The sequence below is a fragment of the Acipenser ruthenus genome, chromosome 32 (assembly GCF_902713425.1).
Source record: "Acipenser ruthenus chromosome 32, fAciRut3.2 maternal haplotype, whole genome shotgun sequence".
Classification (NCBI taxonomy): domain Eukaryota; kingdom Metazoa; phylum Chordata; class Actinopteri; order Acipenseriformes; family Acipenseridae; genus Acipenser; species Acipenser ruthenus.
In genome coordinates this window covers 6,513,817-6,538,692 of record NC_081220.1, presented here as the reverse complement: position 1 = coordinate 6,538,692, position 24,876 = coordinate 6,513,817, and the positions used below count along the sequence as shown (strand labels likewise).

The 24,876-nt window shown below is 39.9% G+C and overlaps 15 non-coding genes and 2 pseudogenes across 15 annotated transcripts; 6 read left to right on the top strand and 11 right to left on the bottom strand.

Annotated features, from left to right (window-relative positions):
- Positions 1-6,921: 6,921 nt before the first annotated feature.
- On the top strand, positions 6,922-7,003 carry trnas-uga (transfer RNA serine (anticodon UGA)). The gene has a single exon. It is a non-coding gene; the product is annotated as a tRNA-Ser (tRNA).
- A 170-nt stretch (positions 7,004-7,173) lies between these two features.
- trnai-aau (transfer RNA isoleucine (anticodon AAU)) lies at positions 7,174-7,247 on the bottom strand. Its single transcript has one exon. It is a non-coding gene; the product is annotated as a tRNA-Ile (tRNA).
- Positions 7,248-7,545: 298 nt separating this feature from the next.
- trnal-cag (transfer RNA leucine (anticodon CAG)) lies at positions 7,546-7,627 on the bottom strand. The gene has a single exon. It is a non-coding gene; the product is annotated as a tRNA-Leu (tRNA).
- Positions 7,628-8,305: 678 nt separating this feature from the next.
- Positions 8,306-8,529, bottom strand: LOC131703403 (small nucleolar RNA U3; annotated as a pseudogene).
- A 2,151-nt stretch (positions 8,530-10,680) lies between these two features.
- Positions 10,681-10,762, top strand: trnas-aga (transfer RNA serine (anticodon AGA)). Its single transcript has one exon. It is a non-coding gene; the product is annotated as a tRNA-Ser (tRNA).
- A 170-nt stretch (positions 10,763-10,932) lies between these two features.
- On the bottom strand, positions 10,933-11,006 carry trnai-aau (transfer RNA isoleucine (anticodon AAU)). Its single transcript has one exon. It is a non-coding gene; the product is annotated as a tRNA-Ile (tRNA).
- A 298-nt stretch (positions 11,007-11,304) lies between these two features.
- On the bottom strand, positions 11,305-11,386 carry trnal-cag (transfer RNA leucine (anticodon CAG)). Its single transcript has one exon. It is a non-coding gene; the product is annotated as a tRNA-Leu (tRNA).
- A 679-nt stretch (positions 11,387-12,065) lies between these two features.
- On the bottom strand, positions 12,066-12,289 carry LOC131703368 (small nucleolar RNA U3; annotated as a pseudogene).
- A 1,555-nt stretch (positions 12,290-13,844) lies between these two features.
- Positions 13,845-13,926, top strand: trnas-aga (transfer RNA serine (anticodon AGA)). Its single transcript has one exon. It is a non-coding gene; the product is annotated as a tRNA-Ser (tRNA).
- A 170-nt stretch (positions 13,927-14,096) lies between these two features.
- trnai-aau (transfer RNA isoleucine (anticodon AAU)) lies at positions 14,097-14,170 on the bottom strand. Its single transcript has one exon. It is a non-coding gene; the product is annotated as a tRNA-Ile (tRNA).
- A 298-nt stretch (positions 14,171-14,468) lies between these two features.
- trnal-cag (transfer RNA leucine (anticodon CAG)) lies at positions 14,469-14,550 on the bottom strand. The gene has a single exon. It is a non-coding gene; the product is annotated as a tRNA-Leu (tRNA).
- A 683-nt stretch (positions 14,551-15,233) lies between these two features.
- Positions 15,234-15,449, bottom strand: LOC131703462 (small nucleolar RNA U3). Its single transcript, XR_009309918.1, has one exon. It is a non-coding gene; the product is annotated as a small nucleolar RNA U3 (small nucleolar RNA).
- Positions 15,450-17,903: 2,454 nt separating this feature from the next.
- trnan-guu (transfer RNA asparagine (anticodon GUU)) lies at positions 17,904-17,977 on the top strand. Its single transcript has one exon. It is a non-coding gene; the product is annotated as a tRNA-Asn (tRNA).
- A 131-nt stretch (positions 17,978-18,108) lies between these two features.
- Positions 18,109-18,181, bottom strand: trnaf-gaa (transfer RNA phenylalanine (anticodon GAA)). The gene has a single exon. It is a non-coding gene; the product is annotated as a tRNA-Phe (tRNA).
- Positions 18,182-19,483: 1,302 nt separating this feature from the next.
- LOC131703435 (small nucleolar RNA U3) lies at positions 19,484-19,696 on the bottom strand. The gene has a single exon (XR_009309891.1). It is a non-coding gene; the product is annotated as a small nucleolar RNA U3 (small nucleolar RNA).
- Positions 19,697-19,835: 139 nt separating this feature from the next.
- trnav-uac (transfer RNA valine (anticodon UAC)) lies at positions 19,836-19,908 on the top strand. Its single transcript has one exon. It is a non-coding gene; the product is annotated as a tRNA-Val (tRNA).
- A 628-nt stretch (positions 19,909-20,536) lies between these two features.
- Positions 20,537-20,608, top strand: trnaw-cca (transfer RNA tryptophan (anticodon CCA)). The gene has a single exon. It is a non-coding gene; the product is annotated as a tRNA-Trp (tRNA).
- The last annotated feature ends 4,268 nt before the right edge of the window (positions 20,609-24,876 follow it).

The following is a 24,876-nucleotide window of genomic DNA, read 5'->3' as shown; positions in this document are numbered from 1 at the left end:
TCGGCGTTCCTGTCGGCGATGGCATAGTCTGGATTGGAACCAGCGATCTCCAGGCTATAAGGCACACCTTGCAATTCAGATGAAGCGCCTCAGCTGGATGCGCCACGCTCCCCCCAACAATTCAGCAATTCAGTAGGCTACGTTTGACCCGTTCAGTTAATCAGTGCAGTGTTTTTCACTAGTTTTCTGTTAGGTTATCATCTGTTTTCTTTCTCAGTATTAGCCGTGATTTCCTGGAAAATGTGACAGTGGCGACCTGCAAGTTTGGTCCATCCATAATTAAATACTCTACTGCAGTTACTGACCAGCTCTGCTCTGAAACTGCTGTGCGATAACACCGTGTAACAATTTTTTATTTTTTTTTGGTTCCTGGGTAGTAAGTGTTATTTCCTAATTGCTTATGCCTCAAAAGTATAGAAAATGGCTATTATTCCCCACAAACTTTGCTTTTGTGACCAGGACAGTGATATTTTGAAATTTACCTATTTTCCAGAACATTCCAGATAGATTCAGTGCTGAGTAAACTTGGAGTAACTTCTAGAACTTTCCAGTAATATAAATAGTAGTATAAATACAGGGGCCTTAAGCCCACCAGTTCAGTTTAGTTCCACCTGCCTAAGTGGATACATATCTGCATTTTTCTGAGATGGCATCAAGAGGCTGCAATGATGGCATTCCTGATGGGTCTCCAAGGCGGTTTTACCAAGTTTCCCTGCTATCTTTGCCTTTGGGACAGCAGGGACACCAAGGCGCACTACCACATGCGGGACTGGCCACAGCGGACCGAATTCTCTGTGGGAAGGAACAACGTCAAGTGGGAGCCACTGGTGGACCCCCGGAAGGTGCTGATGCCACCACTGCACATCAAATTGGGCCTTATGAAACAATTTGTCAGAGCTCTAGATAAGGAGTCGGCAGCCTTCAGGTACCTTCAAGACGTCTTCCCTAAGCTGTCTGAGGCAAAGGTCAAAGCCGGTGTCTTCGTCGGACCACAGATAAAGAAGATCCTGGAGTGCAATGAATTCCCCAAGAAGCTCACTAGTAAGGAGAAAGCGGCTTGGAACAGCTTTGTCGCAGTGGTTCGGGGCTTCCTGGGCAATCACAAGGCCGAAAACTATGTGGAGCTGGTTGAGACTCTGGTGAAGAACTACGGCACAATGGGCTGTAGGATGTCCCTCAAAGTCCATATCCTTGAGGCTCATCTTGATAAATTCAAGGAGAACATGGGAGTGTACTCGGAGGAGCAAGGCGAGCGCTTCCACCAGGATATACTGGACTTTGAACGCCGCTACCAAGGACAGTATAACGAGAACATGATGGGAGACTACATTTGGGGGCTGATTCGTGAAAGTGATTTACAGTATAATCGTAAATCTCGAAAAACTACTCATTTCTAAATCTTTTGTAGTCATTTTTGTATTACTTTAGTATTAATACATGTTAATTTGGATTCATATGTTGTTTTTTTCTGACTTTATGTGAACGAAAAGACACAAATTCGCCCGTTCTCATTGGAAATAGGTAAATTTCAAAATATCACTGTCCTGGTCACAAAAGCAAAGTTTGTGGGGAATAATAGCCATTTTCTATACTTCTGAGGCATAAGCAATTAGGAAATAACACTTACTACCCAGGAACAAAAATTGTGTTACATAGTGTAATGAGTCTTATTAAAACTGCTGTGCGATAATGAGTCCTATTGAAACTGCTGTGCAATAGGGAGTCTCATTGAAAATTCTGTGTGATAGGGAGTCTTATTGAAACTGCTGTGTGATAGGGAGTCTCATTGAAACTGCTGTGTGATAGGGAGTCTTACTGAAACTGCTGTGCAATAGGGAGTCTTATTGAAACTGCTGTGCGATAGGGAGTCTTATTGAAACTGCTGTGCGATTGGGAGTCTCATTGAAACTGCTGTGCAATAGGGAGTCTCATTGAAACTGTTGTGTGATAGGGAGTCTTATTGAAACTGCTGTGCAATAGGGAGTCTTATTGAAACTGCTGTGCAATAGGGAGTCTCATTGAAACTGCTGTGTGATAGGGAGTCTCATTGAAACTGCTGTGCAATAGGGAGTCTCATTGAAACTACTGTGTGATAGGGAGTCTCATTGAAACTGCTGTGCGATAATGAGACTTATTAAAACTGCTGTGCGATAGGGAGTCTTACTGAAACTGCTGTGCAATAGGGAGTCTTACTGAAACTGTTGTGCGATAGGGAGTCTCATTGAAACTGCTGTGCAATAGGGAGTCTCATTGAAACTGCTGTGCAATAGGGAGTCTCATTGAAACTGCTGTGTGATAGGGAGTCATTGAAACTGCTGTGAAATAGGATAAGTCTCATTGAAACTGCTGTGCAATAGGGAGTCTTATTTAAACTGCTGTGCGATAATGAGACTTATTAAAACTGCTGTGTGATAGGGAGTCTCATTGAAACTGCTGTGTGGTAGGGAGTCTTATTGAAACTGCTGTGCAATAGGGAGTCTTATTGAAACTGCTGTGTGATAGGGAGTCTTACTGAAACTGCTGTGCGATAGGGAGTCTCATTGAAACTGCTGTGCAATAGGGAGTCTGATTGAAACTTCTGTGAAATAGGATGAGTCTCATTGAAACTACTGTGCAATAGGGAGTCTTATTGAAACTGCTGTGCAATAGGGAGTCTTATTGAAACTGCTGTGCAATAGGGAGTCTCATTGAAACTGCTGTGCAATATTGAGTCTCATTGAAACTGCTGTGAAATAGGATGAGTCTCATTGAAACTGCTGTGCAATAGGGAGTCTTATTTAAACTGCTGTGCAATAGGGAGTCTCATTGAAACTGCTGTGCAATAGGGAGTCTCATTGAAACTGTTGTGTGATAGGGAGTCTTACTGAAACTGCTGTGCGATAGGCAGTCTTATTGAAACTGCTGTGCGATAGGGAGTCTCATTGAAACTGCTGTGCAATAGGGAGTCTTATTGAAACTGCTGTGCAATAGGGAGTCTTATTGAAACTGCTGTGCGATAGGGAGTCTCATTGAAACTGCTGTGCAATAGGGAGTCTTATTGAAACTGCTGTGTGATAGGGAGTCTTATTGAAACTGCTGTGTGATAGGGAGTCTCATTGAAACTGCTGTGCGATAGGGAGTCTCATTGAAAGTGTTTGAGAGAGACCCAGGGAAAGCACTGTTTTAAAAGGAACTAATCTAAAAAGTTATATAAAAAATGAAATTGTGTCTTTCCTATAGACTTGCTCTGTACAGCTCTGCAGTGTTGATCTCTCTTTCCTTTTAACCTGTTCTGTACAGCTCTGCAGTGTTGAGTTTCCTACAGACCTGCTCTGTGCAGCTCTGCAGTGTTGTTTTCTATAGACCTGCTCTGTGCAGCTCTGCAGTGCTGAGTTTCCTATAGACCTGCTCTGTGCAGCTCTGCAGTGTTGGTTCCTATAGAACAGCTGTGTGCAGCTCTGCAGTGTTGAGTTTCCTATAGACCTGCTCTGTGCAGCTCTGCCATCTTGAGTTTCCTATAGACCTACTCTGTGCAGCTCTGCAGTGTTGAGTTTCCAATAGAACTGCTCTGTGCAGCTCTGCAGTGTTGAGTTTCCTATAGACCTGCTCTGTGCAGCTCTGCAGTGTTATTTTCTATAGACCTGCTCTGTGCAGCTCTGCAGTGTTGAGTTTAATATAGACCTGCTCTGTGCAGCTCTGCAGTGTTGAGTTTCCTATAGACCTGCTCTGTGCAGCTCTGCAGTGTTGAGTTTCCTATAGACCTGCTCTGTGCAGCTCTGCAGTGTTGGTTCCTATAGACCAGCTGTGTGCAGCTCTGCAGTGTTGAGTTTCCTATAGACCTGCTCTGTGCAGCTCTGCAGTGTTATTTTCTATAGACCTGCTCTGTGCAGCTCTGCAGTGTTGAGTTTCCTATAGACCTGCTCTGTGCAGCTCTGCAGTGATGAGTTTCCTATAGACCTGCTCTGTGCAGCTCTGTTCATAATGAATTACAAATTACACTTCTTTTAAAGTCTTTTGCCATTTCTTTCCCAGTTTTATGTCTCTCTCTCTCTTTGACTTTCTTAATTGCTACGAAAATCCCTACAAAATATTCTGCAACTGTTTTAAGATGTTTAAAGATGATATATATATATATATATATATATATATATATATATATATATATATATATATATATATATATACAAAATGTGTTTCAGATGTTACAATTTGAAACTGTTTTCTTTTTAGTTTGGAATTGCGTGTATTTTATTTAATTTAAGTGCAAAATGACTTTTTTTTTTTTGAAGGGACTGGTCCATTTAGATGCAGTCAAAGAGAGGGGTGAGGGAGTTTGGACTAGTAATAATATTGTAATAATAATAATAATAATAATAATAATAATAATAATAATAATAATAATAATAATATGCACAATAGCCTTAGACCAATCACCCCCTATACTAACTATAATGGACTGTTCCGTGTTACTTTGTACTTTTTTTTTTAAAAGGTGTTGAATTGACTGAATTTGTGTAATTTTAGGAATTTGTTTATAAAGTTGTGTATTGATTTTTTCATTTATGTATTTATTTGTTTATTTCGTTCATTCATTTTCATAAGTGTTATTTCTCAGGAATTTAAGATTTACAACATTTTATGGATTTTAAAAACAGCACTGTACTGTACTGGAGATCTGAGAGCCAGCTAATTCAATACAGTCCAGTCTAATCTAACAGCACGGCACTGTACTGGGGATCTGAGAGCCAGCTAATTCAATACAGTCCAGTCTAATCTAACAGCACTGTACTGTACTGGAGATATGAGAGCCAGCTAATTCAATACAGTCCAGTCTAATCTAACAGCACGGTACTGTACTGGGGATCTGAGAGCCAGCTAATTCAATACAGTCCAGTCTAGTCTAACAGCACTGTACTGTACTGGGGATCTGAGAGCCAGCTAATTCAATACAGTCCAGTCTAGTCTAACAGCACTGTACTGTACTGGGGATCTGAGAGCCAGCTAATTCAATACAGTCCAGTCTAATCTAACAGCACTGTACTGTACTGGAGATATGAGAGCCAGCTAATTCAATACAGTCCAGTCTAATCTAACAGCACTGTACTGTACTGTACTGGACATTTTGGTAGGGAATGTGTTCACATGCGACAATTGACAAGCTCTTACCAAGATGGCAGCCCAACAACAAACAGAAAAAAAACCGAAAAAATATTTTAACTATTGTCATTCTTTTAACAAAAAAAAAACATTCCGTGTTGTATTGTGTTGTATTTTTATGTATTTTTGTAAAAAAAAAACATGTTGAATAAATGCTTTATTTTAAAAAAAAAAAAACCTAAAAAAACACCTTTTGTGTTTCCTCTTTTCAAGCAAAATCCAATGGGACTTTATTTGATTTCATGCGAAACACACATACATCAAATATATTTCTGTCAATAAAAACATAATTCTTAAAGGTTATTAAATTAGTTTTATCTTTTCTTAATGAATGTCTTTTAAATTTGTAAAATTATAACCCATTAAAATAGAACAAATCGACAGAAATTAATGCATTTGTCGCTCGTTACCCTTTTTCATTTTTTTATTATTATAAAGTCCAGCCACTGTAAAATATCAGAAATTATCGCGATCGCTAAAACCCAGCCCATCACTGATGCATCATGGGAACAAAGAACAGTCGTTTGAATTTGAATACGAATATATTCAATATTTGACCAAAAAAGAGGGGATATGGCAGGTTGACAAGTAAGAGAATAATCTTTTTTTATTGTATTTTCTTAATTAAACAGGAAATAGAAAACTTTTTTTTTTTCTCAGCGTCTTTTCTGTGTTTTCAACGTGTTGTGTTGTCAGGATACCGTACACACTTAACTCGCTCAGTCAAAAATAGATTTTTTGAAGCTTAACTATTTAATTTATTTTTTTGTAATATTTTAAAAAATTCTCCCAATTTGGAATATCCAATTGTTTTTTTATGGCGCTGCTGCAGCTTCCCGTATCGACTCGGGAGAACGAAGACTCATCATGCGCATCCTCTGAAACAAACGCCGTCAGCCACCCTCCTCTTGTCACACTGCAACAGCAAAGCCAGCCGCACCTGGCTGTAGCGGTGTTTGAGGAAACGCAGTTCTGCCCACAACTCGCAGGAGACCGGTCGCCACAGGAGTTGCTGGAGCTTGTTGAGACAATGATTACCAAGCTGACCTAAACCCTCCCACCCGGGTGGCACTCTGCCAACTGTGCGCCGCCCCCTCGGCGTTCCTGTCGGCGATGGCATAGTCTGGATTGGAACCAGCGATCTCCAGGCTATAAGGCACACCTTGCAATTCAGATGAAGCGCCTCAGCTGGATGCGCCACGCTCCCCCCAACAATTCAGCAATTCAGTAGGCTACGTTTGACCCGTTCAGTTAATCAGTGCAGTGTTTTTCACTAGTTTTCTGTTAGGTTATCATCTGTTTTCTTTCTCAGTATTAGCCGTGATTTCCTGGAAAATGTGACAGTGGCGACCTGCAAGTTTGGTCCATCCATAATTAAATACTCTACTGCAGTTACTGCTTGCTCTTAAATATAACTCTATTTAATGTATTGCCGCTGCTCTTATTTAAACTGCCTTTACATTGATTTCCACATTCCATTTTGCACTCGTTATTCGTCCGATTTGATCTCCATTCTGCTTCCAAGCTGATGGCTGGGAAGCCTATTGTTTCTGTTAGGATTAAATAGCTACGTATTTTGAAATAAAGATGTATTCATTATTATGAACGTTAACAGAAAGTATATTGTATTTACTTTTCCCATGTGTGCTTGCCTTGTACAAATCTGACAGTTTCAACAAAGGCATTTGACTTGGGTTCATTAGTTAGCCTATACTGCCATCTACAGCATTACTGCGAAAGCCGTTTACTTCTTTTGGATATTTTCACAATTAACCGTGCGAGCATGTAGTCGTGGCCGAGTGGTTAAGGCGATGGACTTGAAATCCATTGGGGTTTCCCCGCGCAGGTTCGAATCCTGCCGACTACGTAAGCTTTGTTTTTAATTGATTGTATGTGTTCATTGTTAATACATGTTTAAAGCACAGGAAGTCTGAAATATTACTGGTTGTACTTCATATCGCTTCGGTTCATTTTGTTAAAGAATGTTCATTTTGGCACCATTACAAATGCTGTGGTTTCTTTAAAGAAGAAAAGCCATGGCCCGTACGGGGATCAAACCCGCAACCTTGGCGTTATTAGCACCATGCTCTAACCAACTGAGCTAACCGGCCACACACTCAAAACTTGATACTAGAACCCGAGGAAAATAAGTCCTGCGGACATTATGATTGTTCTACCAAGATGTTCTCATGTTAAACTGAACAATAACACATTCAAAGTATTGGAAAGGCATAATTAGAGGCCTCGTCATAATGAGGCAGTTTAACAGTGTGAAGGATGTGGTGAGGTGCAGGCTTGCGGTGACTTTCTCTCATTTAACGACCTTGTGATTTGAATACTAACAAGAAAAACAAATCAAATTACCAAGCATTCGGTGGACGTTTTAAGAAATAAATGAACAAAAAGGTTTGTCAGAAGTGGGATTCGAACCCACGCCTCCAGAGAGACTGCGACCTGAACGCAGCGCCTTAGACCGCTCGGCCATCCTGACTTACACCGACGACTTTGCACAACACTGCAGTACACTGCTGAACCTCCAATGTCTGACGCTACAGTAAATCACCTGGTGTGTGCGTGAACTTATTCTTTTTCTGTTTATATTAAGGAGGGCGACCTGTTTCGTCGCATTCTATATGGGATCACAAGGACACTCCTCTTACAGACAGAAAATTTACGGCAAACAGAGCGATCGCTTCACGGTTAGAAACAAATCAGAACAGTCTGTTAGCAAATTAACTTCATGAAAAAAACACACAGGCATTACATAAATGTTACAGATATGTTTCGTAGACACAAAAGTTGTAACATAATTGAGTACATTTGTAAACTATCCGCCAGTAACAGACATTATCTCACATTATCTCTAGTTTCAAACGCATTATCACAGGCGGCACAAATACGACATGGAAAAAATCCAGTATATTTGTCCAGTACACCGAGATCTCTCGAACGTTTCAATGAGTCAGCCCTTAATAAACACACTCCGTGTTCATTTCTGTGTATATGACATTGTCTATACACAATACCTGCCATGTAAACCTATTGGTATCAAACCGATCACAATTAATGTGATCCGTGTTTTCAGTCAGAATGATAGTTTTAATCAATCGTCGAAAAAGCAGCAGTGCTTTGCAACTGTAGTTCGTCTTGCGTACCTTTAGGAAAGATACCCACTCAGAACGTGTCCGCTTCCTCCAGCCCCCTAAGGAACACTGGAGGGGTCATCAATAACAGGGAGCAGTTGGCCAAAAAAAAAAAAACAAACACTCGCTGTCTCCTTCACGCTCAAAAACGAACACTCTCACTCTTCCTCGTGGATAGCGAGTCCAAACACTTTATAAACGCATTTCGCTGGCAAATCACTATAGAAATGATCCCGGAAAGTATTGTTTTATGGGCAAGTGGCCGACCGTCTCCCTCCAACTCTGAGTGGCACCGGTAGCTGTGCCGCTGACAAATAGACAGGAGCTTTCATATAATGCAATTGCTGTTGCCCAGTGAGGTGTTACAACAACATTTCAAACTCATTCCAAACTGCAGGCGGTTAAAAGCTAAATTGGGTTCAAGTTTCTCGTATGATTTAAAAAGTAGGAGCCAGTTGCCTCATTTCAATTGTCTGCCTTCCTCCTTTGCACTGTGAAGTCTATCAAATTTGTGCTTAAAATCTGAATACGATTCCCATTTGAATCGTGTATATTTGGTTTCCATTTTAGCAATATGCATACACACTGTTCTGTTGAGCTCCCAGGGTGTTATCTAATAAAACACCATAATCGGTTAGCACGATCGGCTGTTAATCGAAATTTTGGTGTTTCAAGCCCACGCAGAGATGATGCTTTTTGCATTTCTTTATCGCATTAGAAAATGGCACTATAATACGTTTTTATTTCCTCCAATTACACTAAAGAAAAAATGTGCTGTTTTTTTAATTCAAAAAATTAATTAAGAACAAATAACCCTAGTCGTGCTGTATACAAAAACCCGGTATCGAAGCAGGGACCGTTACAGTCTAACGCTCTCCCAACTGAGCTATTTCAGCTTGACGCGATGTTGCTATCGAGACAGCATTCTTTTCGTCACTCGCCTTTTTGTCAAGCCAGTAAACCTGCATGTAATGAGAAACGTTCAACAGTTCGGAAACACCACAATAGAATCCAATGCCTTTGCAAATGTGTTTCCAAACTGTTAGTTTTTCTCCCAAATGCGGTTTCTCAAAAAATGGTTTTGCCTACTTTTTATTATTATTATTACTTTTTCCAGAGTAAGACCAAAAGGCAAACATCCAGGAAATAGTTAAACACTGCTACAGCGCTTGAACTGTCTCAGCAAACGTTTAGCTCTAAAACGTGTACATTAAAAGTCTATTAACATCTTTAACACAATCATCTGTGTTCCAATAGCGGTTAATCCACATGGTGATCAATAAAGTGAATGCTGGCTTTGTTCACATATTCGCAAGACGTTTTCACGATTCACGCATATTCTGAACAAGCACACTAGAATATGGTAATGAAAGGAAAGGAAAATAACTGCTTTATTGGCTCTGGTCTTGTATCGTCACCTTGATTACTGTCCGTAAGAAAGTGGCATTAATCAAAAACCTAATTATGTAAGGTTCCCAATGCGCAAATACGCAGCATACTTAAACTTCTTCACAATCTTAAATCTTCCCACATGAATGTCAAATACGTACTGACAAGTACGGCCCTTTCCCAGTGTAACACTCTGCTGTGTTTGAACAGCAACGATGGCTTGGATATGATGTATTAAACCACGATACTATTGTTCCCACTTTCTTTATTACTACCAAATGTGCTTTTCGCGTCAGCCCTTGTGGCCTAATGGATAAGGCACTGGCTTTCTAAGCCATGGATTGTGGTTTCGAGTCCCATCTGGGGTGTGATTTTGTTATAGGAGGCTGTGTGGTCCAGTGGTTAAAGATAAAGGGCTTTTAACCAGGAGGTCCCCCGGTACAAATCCCACCTCAGCCACTGACTCATTGTGTGACCCTGAGCAAGTCACTTAACCTCCTTGTGCTCCGTTTTTCGGGTGAGATGTAAATGTAAGTGACTCTACAGCTGATGCATAGTTCACACACCCTAGTCTCTGTAAGTTGCCATGTATAATAAAAACGAACATAATTATGGTATGTTTTATTAGCATGAAATACTTTGTAGATCTTGTTATCTGCTAAGTCCGCTCACGCTAGCCAGAACGTGCTCGAGTGCTCTGGCAACAGCCATGAAGCAAGTCGATTTTTCAGTTCAATTAAATAACTACTTTGTTTTTGTGGATGGGGGTGTTTCTTGAAAAGATCAGTTAAATAGCTACGTATTTTGAAATAAAGATGTATTCATTATTATGAACGTTAACAAAAATTATATTTTATTTACATTTCCCACGTGTGCTTGCATTGTACAAATCTGACAGTTTCAACAAAGACATTTGACTTCGGTTCATTAGTTAGCCTATACTGCCATCTACAGCATTACTACGGGTTTCGTTTACTTCTTTTGGATATTTCACAAATAATTGTGCGAGCATGTAGTCGTGGCCGAGTGGTTAAGGCGATGGACTAGAAATCCATTGGGGTTTCCCCGCGCAGGTTCGAATCCTGCCGACTACGTAAGCTTTGTTTTTAATTGATTGTATGTGCTCATTGTTAATACATGTTTAAAGCTCAGGAAGTCTGAAATATTACTGGTTGTACTTCATATCGCTTCGGTTCATTTTGTTAAAGAATGTTCATTTTGGCACCATTAGAAATGCTGTGGTTTCTTTAAAGAAGAAAAGCCGTGGCCCGTACGGGGATCGAACCCGCGACCTTGGCGTTATTAGCACCACGCTCTAACCAACTGAGCTAACCGGCCACACACTCAAAACTTGATACTAGAACCCGAGGAAAATAAGTCCTGCGGACATTATGATTGTTCTACCAAGATGTTCTCATGTTAAACTGAACAATAACACATTCAAAGTATTGGAAAGGCATAATTAGAGGCCTCGTCATAATGAGGCAGTTTAACAGTGTGAAGGATGTGGTGAGGTGCAGGCTTGCGGTGACTTTCTCTCATTTAACGACCTTGTGATTTGAATACTAACAAGAAAAACAAATCAAATTACCAAGCATTCGGTGGACGTTTTAAGAAATAAATAAACAAACAGATTTGTCAGAAGTGGGATTCGAACCCACGCCTCCAGAGAGACTGCGACCTGAACGCAGCGCCTTAGACCGCTCGGCCATCCTGACTTACACTGACGACTTTGCACAACACTGCAGTACACTGCTGAACCTCCCATGTCTGACGCTACAGTAAATCACCTGGGGTGTGTGTGAACTTATTCTTTATCTGTTTATATTAAGGAGGGCGACCTGTTTCGTCGCATTCTATATGGGATCACAAGGACACTCCTCTTACAGACAGAAAATTTACGGCAAACAGAGCGATCGCTTCACGGTTAGAAACAAATCAGAACAGTCTGTTAGCAAATTAACTTCATGAAAAAAACACACAGGCATTACATAAATGTTACAGATATGTTTCGTAGACACAAAAGTTGTAACATAATTGAGTACATTTGTAAACTATCCGCCAGTAACAGACATTATCTCACATTATCTCTAGTTTCAAACGCATTATCACAGGCGGCACAATTACGACATGGAAAAAATCCAGTATATTTGTCCAGTACACCGAGATCTCTCGAACATTAAAATGAGTCAGCCCTTAAAAAAACACTGTCCGTGTTCATTTCTATGTATATGACATTGTCTATACACAATACCTGTCATGTAAGCCTATTGGTATCAAACCGATCACAATTAATGTGATCCGTGTTTTCAGTCAGATTGATAGTTTTAATCAATCATCGAAAAAGCAGCAGTGCTTTGCAACTGTAGTTCGTCTTGCGTACCTTTAGGCAAGATACCCACTCAGAACGTGTCTGCTTCCTCCAGCCCCCTAAGGAACACTGGAGCGGTCATCAATAACAGGGAGCAGTTGGCCAAAAAAAAAAAAAAAAACACTCGCTGTCTCCTTCACGCTCAAAAACGAACACTCTCACTCTTCCTCGTGGATAGCGAGTCCAAACACTTTATAAACGCATTTCGCTGGCAAATCACTATAGAAATGATCCCGGAAAGTATTGTTTTATGGGCAAGTGGCCGACCGTCTCCCTCCAACTCTGAGTGGCACCGGTAGCTGTGCCGCTGACAAATAGACAGGAGCTTTCATATAATGCAATTGCTGTTGCCCAGTGAGGTGTTACAACAACATTTCAAACTCATTCCAAACTGCAGGCGGTTAAAAGCTAAATTGGGTTCAAGTTTCTCGTATGATTTAAAAAGTAGGAGCCAGTTGCCTCATTTGCATTGTCTGCCTTCCTCCTTTGCACTGTGAAGTCTATCAAATTTGTGCTTAAAATCTGAATACGATTCCCATTTGAATCGTATATATTTGGTTTCCATTTTAGCTCTATGCATACACACTGTTCTGTTGAGACTCCCAAGGTGTTATGTAATAAAACACCATAATCGGTTAGCACGTTGGGCTGTTAATCGAAATTTTGGTGTTTCAAGCCCACGCAGAGATGATGCTTTTTGCATTTCTTTATCGCATTAGAAAATGGCACTATAATACGTTTTTATTTCCTCCAATTACACTGAAGAAAAAAATGTGCTGTTTTTTTAATTCAAAAAATTAATTAAGAAAAAATAGCCCTAGTCGTGCTGTTTGCAAAAACCCGGGATCGAAGCAGGGACCGTTACAGTCTAACGCTCTCCCAACTGAGCTATTTCAGCTTGACGCGATTTTGCTATCCAGGCCGCATTCTTTTCGCCAATCGCCTTTTTGTCAAGCCAGTAAACCTGCATGTAATGAGAAACGTTCAACAGTTCGGAAACACCACAATAGAATCCAATGCCTTTGCAAATGTGTTTCCAAACTGTTAGTTTTTCTCCCAAATGTGGTTTCTCAAAAAATGGTTTTGCCTACTTTTTATTATTATTATTACTTTTTCCAGAGTAAGACCAAAAGGCAAACATCCAGGAAATAGTTAAACACTGCTACAGGGCTTGAACTGTCTCAACAAACGTTTAGTGGTTAAAGATAAAGGGCTTTTAACCAGGAGGTCCCCCGGTACAAATCCCACCTCAGCCACTGACTCATTGTGTGACCCTGAGCAAGTCACTTAACCTCCTTGTGCTCCGTTTTTCGGGTGAGATGTAAATGTAAGTGACTCTACAGCTGATGCATAGTTCACACACCCTAGTCTCTGTAAGTTGCCATGTGTATAATAAAAACGAACATAATTATGGTATGTTTTATTAGCATGAAATACTTTGTAGATCTTGTTATCTGCTAAGTCCGCTCACGCTAGCCAGAACGTGCTCGAGTGCTCTGGCAACAACCATGAAGCAAGTCAATTTTTCAGTTCAATTAAATAACTACTTTGTTTTTGGGGGTGTTTCTTGAAAAGATCAGTTAAATAGCTACGTATTTTGAAATAAAGATGTATTCATTATTATGAACGTTAACAAAAATTATATTTTATTTACATTTCCCACGTGTGCTTGCATTGTACAAATCTGACAGTTTCAACAAAGACATTTGACTTCGGTTCATTAGTTAGCCTATACTGCCATCTACAGCATTACTACGGGTTTCGTTTACTTCTTTTGGATATTTCACAAATAATTGTGCGAGCATGTAGTCGTGGCCGAGTGGTTAAGGCGATGGACTAGAAATCCATTGGGGTTTCCCCGCGCAGGTTCTAATCCTGCCGACTACGTAAGCTTTGTTTTTAATTGATTGTATGTGCTCATTGTTAATACATGTTTAAAGCTCAGGAAGTCTGAAATATTACTGGTTGTACTTCATATCGCTTCGGTTCATTTTGTTAAAGAATGTTCATTTTGGCACCATTACAAATGCTGTGGTTTCTTTAAAGAAGAAAAGCCGTGGCCCGTACGGGGATCGAACCCGCGACCTTGGCGTTATTAGCACCACGCTCTAACCAACTGAGCTAACCGGCCACACACTCAAAACTTGATACTAGAACCCGAGGAAAATAAGTCCTGCGGACATTATGATTGTTCTACCAAGATGATCTCATGTTAAACTGAACAATAACACATTCAAAGTATTGGAAAGGCATAATTAGAGGCCTCGTCATAATGAGGCAGTTTAACAGTGTGAAGGATGTGGTGAGGTGCAGGTTTGCGGTGACTTTCTCTCATTTAACGACCTTGTGATTTGAATACTAACAAGAAAAACAAATCAAATTACCAAGCATTCGGTGGACGTTTTAAGAAATAAATAAACAAACAGATTTGTCAGAAGTGGGATTCGAACCCACGCCTCCAGAGAGACTGCGACCTGAACGCAGCGCCTTAGACCGCTCGGCCATCCTGACTTACACTGACGACTTTGCACAACACTGCAGTACACTGCTGAACCTCCAATGTCTGACGCTACAGTAAATCACCTGGGGTGTGTGTGAACTTATTCTTTATCTGTTTATATTATGGTGGGCGACCTGTTTCGTTACATTCTATATGGGATCACAAGGACACTCCTCTTACAGACAGAAAATATACGGCAAACAGAGCGATCGCTTCACGGTTAGAAACAAATCAGAACAGTCTGTTAGCAAATTAACTTCATGAAAAAAAAAAACACACAGGCATTACATAAATGTTACAGATATGTTTCGTAGACACAAAAGTTGTAACATAATTGAGTACATTTGTAAACTATCCGCCAGTAACAGACATTATCTCACATTATCTCTAGTTTCAAACGCATTATCACAGGCGGCACAATTATGACATGGAAAAAATCCAGTATATTTGTCTAGTACACCTAGATCTCTCGAATATTAAAATGAGTCAGCCCTTAAAAAAACACTGTCCGTGTTCATTTCTATGTATATGACATTGCCTATACACAATACCTGTCATGTAAGCCTATTGGTATCAAACCGATCACAATTAATGTGATCCGTGTTTTCAGTCAGATTGATAGTTTTAATCAATCATCGAAAAAGCAGCAGTGCTTTGCAACTGTAGTTCGTCTTGCGTACCTTTTGGTAAGATACCCACTCAGAACGTGTCCGCTTCCTCCAGCCCCCTAAGGAACACTGGAGCGGTCATCAATAACAGGGAGCAGTTGGCCAAAAAAAAAACAAACACTCGCTGTCTCCTTCACGCTAAAAAACGAACACTCTCACTCTTCCTCGTGGATAGCGAGTCCAAACACTTTAAAAACGCATTTCGCTAGCATTATATATAAAGTTTATTAAAAAAAAGTCTGAAATATTACTGGTTGTACTTCATATTGCTTCAGTTCATTTTGTTAAAGAATGTTCATTTTGGCACCATTACAAATGATGTGGTTTCTTTAAAGAAGAAAAGCCGTGGCCCGTACGGGGATCGAACCCGCGACCTTGGCGTTATTAGCCAAGGAAACCCGAGGAAAATAAGTCCTGCGGACATTATGATTGTTCTACCAAGTTGTTCTCATGTTAAACTGAACAATAACACATTCAAAGTATTGGAAATGCATAATTAGAGGCCTGGTCATAATGAGGCAGTTTAACAGTGTGAAGGATGTGGTGAGGTGCAGGCTTGCGGTGACTTTCATGTATTTCATGTCATTAGATGATCAAAGCCCCTTTGTGCCAGTGCGCATTCAGAGGAGACGCGCTGAGAAAATCCGTCATCTGTGTCACTCAGTACTGCCAGCTTTCCCTCGTTGGTGATATATTGGTCAGCATAGCTGCTTTCCAAGTAATTGACCCGAGACGATTCCCAGCCAGTACAACTGTGTTTATGCCCACGTTTCAAATAATAAACATCATAAAAGCAAATTGCATTGTTTTATGTTTTCTTTACTTTTAAGCTGAGAATCAAACACACTTCTGACAACTTCATAGCCCTGCTGACTACGAACAAATATTGAGTCGGCTGTTTCCCTTGACCCTGGTGATACCGAGTGTTTTCCTAGTATCAGCATCGGAATTAGCATGCGTTTGGCATGCTTGCTGTGCACTCTAGCATTGCATAACAAGCATACACTACGGCAGGAATTCGTGGCGCAACGGTAGCGCGTCTGACTCCAGATCAGAAGGTTGCGTGTTCCAATCACGTCGACGTCAAAGCCTTTGTTTCTATTCCACACCATTTAATTTTGTGATGTGTTTGCAAATACTAGTTTGGAAGAATTTAATGTACAGCAAGTAATAATTGATACCTTTAAGATGAACAGGCATTTAAAAATTAACAACGAAGACATAAAAAGGGACACAACGCCAACAGAGTTCAAGCCCATCACCTTAACCACTTGGCCACGACTACTTGGTGCAACGTGCCAAGATCTATAAACACAGACCACATATATCACAGACCAAGAACAAATACACACACACTGTTTTAAATAAAACTGACGAAACCATAATCCCTGGTTAAGGAGGCCAGTGCCTTATCCTTTAGGTGACTTCCAGATGGATAGCAGTCAGCGAGACAATACACGACCAGAGGAATAAATTTGTTGATTTTACTATAAAGATTGTTTCAATGAAATCAACAGCTGATACCAAACTCTTGTCAGCACTCAATACCATTTTAATTTCTTTTTTAAATCGGACTAAAATAGCGTTCCTAACACGATTGTATTTTCTGTTGTAAACAGACTACTTGTTGAAGTCACTGAAAAATACTGTGTGTCCAAACATGTATTTAACTTGATTGTTTTAATATTCCAAATAACATATTACTTTGAAAAACATCTCCGTCGGCCACTGGATCGTGGTCTCAGGCTGGGATACGGACCATTGAGAACAGTATAAACGATCTATATCTGGAAGTAGCTTACATGAGAAATGCTCTCGTTAAACATGCTAGGATGATCGACTTCGGCATTCTCCAACTGCTGTTTACATTTTCTAACACGTTATGTGAACGAATACAAAGTTTGACCCTTTCCTTGTAAGTGGGGGTAAGCACAAGTTATTTTCAGATGTAATGTCTTTATTTAAGCACAATCAAGTCCTGCGTAGTGCAAATCACATTACTATATTTTTTATATTAGTCAAGTCCTATTGAAAGAGTTCTTAAATAGTTTCAACATTATCAATGATCAATTTGAAATTTGCTTATTGATTTAAACCAGTATGAGATGCACACTCAAAATGTGTCCCCTTCCTTCAACAACCCCCTGACTGAAGATTGGAGTGGTCATCACTAGCAGCCAGCAGGTGCCCGAAAACAACACTCATTGTCAGCTCGGTGCTGAGAAGTTGCAAGCTCTACTTCATTAATATGATACAATGACTGGGCAACAACGAGGTGTTACTTTAACAATACCAACTAACTTGAGACAGCCAAGACGTTGAAGTATACCTTAAGTCTGTCATGTGATGCAATAACAGATTTTAGCATTTTTGCATTTTCTGCTTGGTCAAACAAGCTCAAGCCACAGCACACAGCGCTGATGCATCGGAACAAAGGTGGATTTTAAAGCGACTGAATCAACGAGCTGAGACTACTTTTTGAAGAAACTGAAAACATACCTCTCGTCGAAAAATGTGCTATTTAGTTAATTTATTTATTTATTGAATTCGCAAATGGCAGACTACATACATGGGAATAAATATAAAAGGCTTGAAGTTTGCTTGCATTGGGTTGCATACATTTAATTGTGATTACAGACTTTTCTGCCGTGTTGCTTTCTTCTTAGATGTGGTCTCAGGTTCGGTTGAGCCGATTGGTCTCTGTGGCGCAATTGGTTAGCGCGTTCGGCTGTTAACCGAAAGGTTGGTGGTTCAAGCCCACCCAGGGACGATGTTTTTGCATTTCTTATTCACATTAGAAAATGGCACTCTGATACGTTGTTATTTCTTCCAATTAAACAGAAAAAAAACCGCTCTATTTTTCAGTTCAAAATAATACAAAACAAAAATAGTCTTGCTATTTGCCGAAACCCGGGATCGAACCAGGGACCTTTAGATCTTCAGTCTAACGCCCTCCCAACTGAGCTATTTCGGCTTGACAAGACTTGCGTTTTTTGTCACCCCAGTAAACCTGTGTATTATGAGAAACGATCAACAGCTCGGCAACACAATAGAATCCGATGCCTTTACAAATGCGTTTCGAAACACTTAAGTTTTCACCCAGATGCGGTTTTCAGCCGAAACGGGGGGATAAAACTGCCTATGATCAAAGTGGGCAGAAAAGTTGCATACTTTGCATACCGTATTGGGAGAAAAGAAAGCGGATCATCAAATTGATCAATGCTAATGTTAAAACAATTTAAGAACACTTTACATAGGCCTTGACTAATATAAAAAATATAGTAATGTGATTTGCATTACGCAGGACTAGATTGAGCTTAAATAAAGACATTACATCTGAAAATAAATTGTGCTTACCCCCACTTACAAGGAAAGTGTCCAACTTTGTATTCGTACTCATAACGTGTTATAACATGTAAACAGCAATTGGAGAATGCCGATGTCGATCATCCTAGCATGTTAAACGAGGGCATTTCTGATGTAAGCTTCTTCCACTAATAGATCGTTTATACTGTTCTCAAAGGTCCGCATCCCAGCCTGAGACCTCGATCCAGTGGCCGACGGAGATGTTATTCAATTTAATATATTATTTTTAATATTAAAACAAGTTAAATACATGTTTGGACAAAATATTTTTCATTGACTTCAACGAGTAGTCTGTTTACAACCAAATGCAATCTGTGTTAGGAACGCTATTTTAGTCTGAATTAAAATGGAAATTAAAATGGTATTGCGTTCTGACAAGAGTTTGGTATCAGCTGTTGATTTCCTTGAAACAATCTTTTATAGTAAAATGAACACATTTTTTCCTTTTAAGAATAAATAAAATTGAACTGTCAGAGGAGGATTTGAACCGACACCTCCACTTGGAGACCAGAACACAGAATTCTTTGGAAAGACAGAGTCCTTAAGTCTAGCGCCTTAGACCACTCGACCATCCTGACAAACTGCGTTCATTACAGCAGAAAACCGCATTATTTATTTCAGCACAGCCTAGGGTTGTCATATCAAGGCCCGATCGGGTTTATTACGCACATACCAACTGTTGCTCCATGAATGATGTAATGACAAGTGTTAAAACAGAAACGGTTTGAAGCCAACCCACAAAAGTAAGACTATTTATTTCAATATCGTTATAACTATAAACGATGCACGCATTTTACAATAGCAATTGCTATATGACAACGACCAAAAAGTAATTTTGTTGCAATACTGTATACAGTGTGAACAGAATCAGATATTGCTCTGTTGCCTCGAAGAAACATCTACATTTTGTATTTAAAAAGGACGTCCAACTTGGGGCTCGATCCCAAAAGAGAGCGGAATGTTCATCAATGATCAAGAACAGCTACAGTGAAATAGCATTCAAGTCCCGCTTCGCGCTCAAAAGAAAACACTGTAACTCCTCGTTATGGTTAGCGAGACCAGACACTAGAAACGCATTTCACTAGAAACAAACTATAGAAATGATTCCTGAAAGTATAGTCTTAACAAATATGTGGGTAAAACAACTTCCCTACTCCCGGCATGATGGTGTCTGATTCGGTTTCCTTTCTAGAATATTACTTGTTCATAGTAATGTTAATAATTGCCAATGCGTTTCAAACACAAAGCTCACTTTCTGACAAGGTTCCATAGTGTAGTGGTTATCACGTCTGCTTTACACGCAGAAGGTCCTGGGTTCGATCCCCAGTGGAACCACTTCAGTTTGTTTTTACAATATGACTCCCTGGTCAAGACAAGGTAGTTCTGGGTTTGGCCGATCATTAGATTGCGGATGTAAGGTCTCTGGTCCCATCGTAGAAGCAAGATAGTTTATTCACAAAAAATACATACACTTTTATTTATGTTTCTTTTGTTGGTAAATTAACCCAATACATTATTGCATTCTGTCACGTCATTAGATGATCAAAGCCCCTTTGTGCCAGTGCGCATTCAGAGGAGACGCGCTGAGAAAATCCGTCATCTGTGTCACTCAGTACTGCCAGCTTTCCCTCGTTGGTGATATATTGGTCAGCATAGCTGCTTTCCAAGTAATTGACCCGAGACGATTCCCAGCCAGTACAACTGTGTTTATGCCCACGTTTCAAATAATAAACATTATAAAAGCAAATCGCTTTGTTTTATGTTTTCTTTACTTTTAAGCTGAGAATCAAACACACTTCCGACAACTTCATAGCCCTGCTGACAACGAACAAATATTGAGTCGGCTGTTTCCCATGACCCTGGTGATACCGAGTGTTTTCCAAGTATCAGCATCGGACTTAGCATGCCTTTGGCATGCTTGCTGTGCACTCTAGCATTGCATAACAAGCATGCACTACGGCAGGAATTCGTGGCGCAACGGTAGCGCGTCTGACTCCAGATCAGAAGGTTGCGTGTTCAAATCACGTCGAGGTCAAAGCCTTCTTTGTTTCTATTCCACACCATTTAATTTTGTAATGTGTTTGCAAATACTAGTTTGGAAGAATTTAATGTACAGCAAGTAATAATTGATACCTTTAAGCTGAACAGGCATTTAAGAATTAACAACGAAGACATAAAAAGGGACACAACGCCAACAGAGTTCAAGCCCATCACCTTAACCACTTGGCCACGACTACTTGGTGCAACGTGCCAAGATCTATAAACACAGACCACATATATCACAGACCAAGAACAAATACACACACACTGTTTTAAATAAAACTGACGAAACCATAATCCCTGGTTTAGGAGGCCAGTGCCATATCCTTTAGGTGACTTCCAGGTGGATAGCAGTCAGCGAGACAATACACGACCAGAGGAATAAATGTGTTCATTTTACTATAAAGATTGTTTCAATGAAATCAACAGCTGATACCAAACTCTTGTCAGCACTCAATACCATTTTAATTTCTTTTTTAAATCGGACTAAAATAGCGTTCCTAACACAGATTGTATTTTTGTTGTAAACAGACTACTTGTTGAAGTCACTGGAAAATACTGTGTGTACAAACATGTAACCCATTCTTGCCTAAATTTTCTGAATTAAGTTTCCTTTGCTATACTTATGCGCAGATGTGACTTATGAACATTTCTAGTGTATGTTTTAAATTAGCCTTAGAAATTTTCAAAGAAATCTTTTTTTTTTCTGTGTCCCATATATGGGACGCCAGGCACAGGTGGGTACATGTTTTAATATGTTATATATCTTACCAATAATATCAGTAATAATATTCATGAATACTAAATAAAGTAATAAACCACAATATTATATATCAATAACTTTTATTTATTAAATAACAATAATTTTTATTTATTATATACCAATAACTCGTATTGTATAACAAGAACTCTCATTTATTGTAAATCAATTAACTCAAAGTAAACAACTTAATTGTATCAACAAGTATGTGGTAAAAAACATAACTCATAGCAAACCCTGCTTTACAGCATATAATAAAGGTAATTTGATATTTGATATTTTTACTTCAACCTGATATTCTGTCAACAGATATTGAAAACAAACTGGGGACCTCTGACACCACTTTGCCAATTACTGTTGGTGGAATGGCTTGAAACAGTCAATGTGCAGTCCAACATGACATTTGCAACATGCAACTTTAGCCTTCTTGCCGCAATGAGCACACCTTCTCTGCGTCTGATTTGTTTTTGGGTAGTGACCTTGTTCATCCCATCGCACAGCTTTAGGCACTTTCTCCTTTCTTTGGCGTCCTGCAGTTAGTGGCCGACCAATGCCAGGAGCATTCCTCGCCTCAGCTGAAAACTTTAGCCTGTACATATTTACCACCTCTCTTCGAAAAGCCAGCAGATCCAGGGATCTATTTTTGTGCCCTGCAGAGTTCCTATACAGAAGCCATGCATTCTGTATGGCCACATCAGGCATGAACATAAAGAAGGGAACCCACCACTTCTTTGAGCGGATGGAAATTCTGTAGTAGCTAATGTTTTGGTCCATTCTATCAACTCCACCCATGTACTTGTTGTAGTATTGAATTACCTGTGGCTCATCAACTTCAATCACCTTCTTCTCAGCCCGAGAGTAGCGCTTTGCCTTTCCGATAGGCATTACTGGCTGACAATTAGATGCCATCGTGACCACGCTGTTATCATTCCATCGTGTTACTATCACACGATTGGTAGAACTGTAGCGGTAGTCTGCACTTCCCCGAGGACTTTTAGACATTGACTTTGTATCTAAAACAGGACAATCCTGCACTCTGTTAGCTCTCAGTGTGCCAGTAGCTCCTATTCCTTTGTCACCCAAGTACTGCAGCAGTGGAAGTGATGTAAACAGATTGTCAAATGTTAGCTGGAATGTCACTTTCTTAGGTAATACTGAAATCAGTCCTGTCACCACAGAGCCACCCAAGCCAAGTTCAGGTAATGTAACACCTTTACCAGCATAAGGTTTGCACTGAATGAGATATCCAAGGTGAGTATTCAGACACCACAGCTTATAACCAAACTTGATTGGTTTGCTCTTCATGAACTGTTTAGCTGAGTGCTTCCCATAATAGGGAATCATGGCTTCATCTATACACAGATTTTGTTCAATCTGGAAGGCCTTGAGGAATCTCTCATTCATCATTTCATAGGATGGCCTTATCTTGCCAAGCTTGTCTCCAACAGGTAGTCTGCTGTTATCAGCAAGGTGCAAATATCTGAGGATCTCTTCGAATCTATCACGTTTCATCAATTGTGATACTGCAACATTACATACATCTTCATTCTGTTCCCACTTCATACGTCTCCTTGGTACAACAGCATACCCGCTTATAAGCAGCACTGCTAAAAAGGCCCTCATTTCATCTGGACTGACAGTGAAGTTCAGCTTACCTTTGAAAGATGCATAGAACTTGCTTTGGTCACACAGGTATTGAATCACTTCTTCATCAAAAAATTGCTCAAACCAAAGGTGTGGTGCCCAGTCATTCTCAGTAATTTGCAGTGTAGTGCTGTCCCATTCAAATTTCTTCTGCTCTGTTGCTGGCAGATCCTTCTTGTACCACTTTTGTCGTGCTGATTTAGCCTGTTTTCGAAATGAATAGCTTGAGGTGGTGATCGTAGAAGAACTTGGCTGTACTTCCTCAGCATCAGTAGCTTCAGGTGGAGCATCATCACCTTCACTTCTGCTGTCATAAACCTTTTGACCATGTCTGTATCCAGTGAAGTCTGCATCTACTCGCAGCTGCTTTCCAGACAGGTTATTCACACTACCTCCAGTGTCCTCATCTCCACTGTCTTCTGCACTGTCTGCACCATCATCATCAGGTGGAGTAATAAAAATTTCAGCCTCATCAAACTCTCCTGATTCTAGTATACTAACAACTTCATGAACACTGTACTTTTTCTTTGAATGTGCCATCTAAACTGTGAATAAAATACTAAAGAAGGAAATAGGTATTACCTGTCAGACAAGCTGAATAAGTTCACTGGTTTCATAGATTGTATTCCTTGGTACATGGGGAATCAACAATATAAGGGAACCAGACACAACAATTATGGCACCAGACAAAAAACAATACCATCATCAACTATATTACCATAGAAAAAAACCTGCCTGCATCTGTGCCTGGCGTCCCATATATGGGACGCTACAAAAACAATGCTCAGTTTAGACAATATGCACATTTTTTTTATAAAATGGTTATGTACAGCTACAGCACACCCTGACCAACATAAATTCATGAAAAAATAAGAATGAAAGATAATGGCTAAATAGATTTGCATCAATATCTCTAAGCTATCGCTTCTATGCGTTTTTTGCTCAATTTGAAAGATTGCATTTGATGCCGAGGGAAGAAAAACCTGGCAGCCAAATAATAAAAGCAGGAATAACAGAACTATAAGAGGGGAATATTTTACAGGTTTCATTATTTCATTTCAGTGAACACACCCCCGAGGAGATGCACATTTTCACCCCGTCCCATATATGGGACGCTAGGCATTAATGGGTTAACTTGATTGTTTTAATATTCCAAATAACATATTACTTTGAAAATCATCTCCGTCGGCCACTGGATCGTGGTCTCAGGCTGGGATACGGACCATTGAGAACAGTATAAACGATCTATGACTGGAAGTAGCTTACATGAGAAATGCTCTCGTTAAACATGCTAGGATGATCGACTTCGGCATTCTCCAACTGCTGTTTACATTTTCTAACACGTTATGAGAACGAATACAAAGTTTGACCCTTTCCTTGTAAGTGGGGGTAAGCACAAGTTATTTTCAGATGTTATGTCTTTATTTAAGCACAATCAAGTCCTGCGTAGTGCAAATCACATTACTATATTTTTTATATTAGTCAAGTCCTATTGAAAGAGTTCTTAAATAGTTTCAACATTATCAATGATCAATTTGAAATTTGCTTATTGATTTAAACCAGTATGAGATGCACACTCAAAATGTGTCCCCTTCCTTCAACAACCCCCTGACTGAAGATTGGAGTGGTCATCACTAGCAGCCAGCAGGTGCCCGAAAACAACACTCATTGTCAGCTCGGTGCTGAGAAGTGGCAAGCTCTACTTCATTAATATGATACAATGACTAGGCAACAACGAGGTCTTACATTAACAATACCAACTAACTTGAGACAGCCAAGACGTTGAAGTATACCTTAAGTCTGTCATGTGATGCAATAACAGGTTTTAGCATTTTTGCATTTCCTGCTTCGTCAAACAA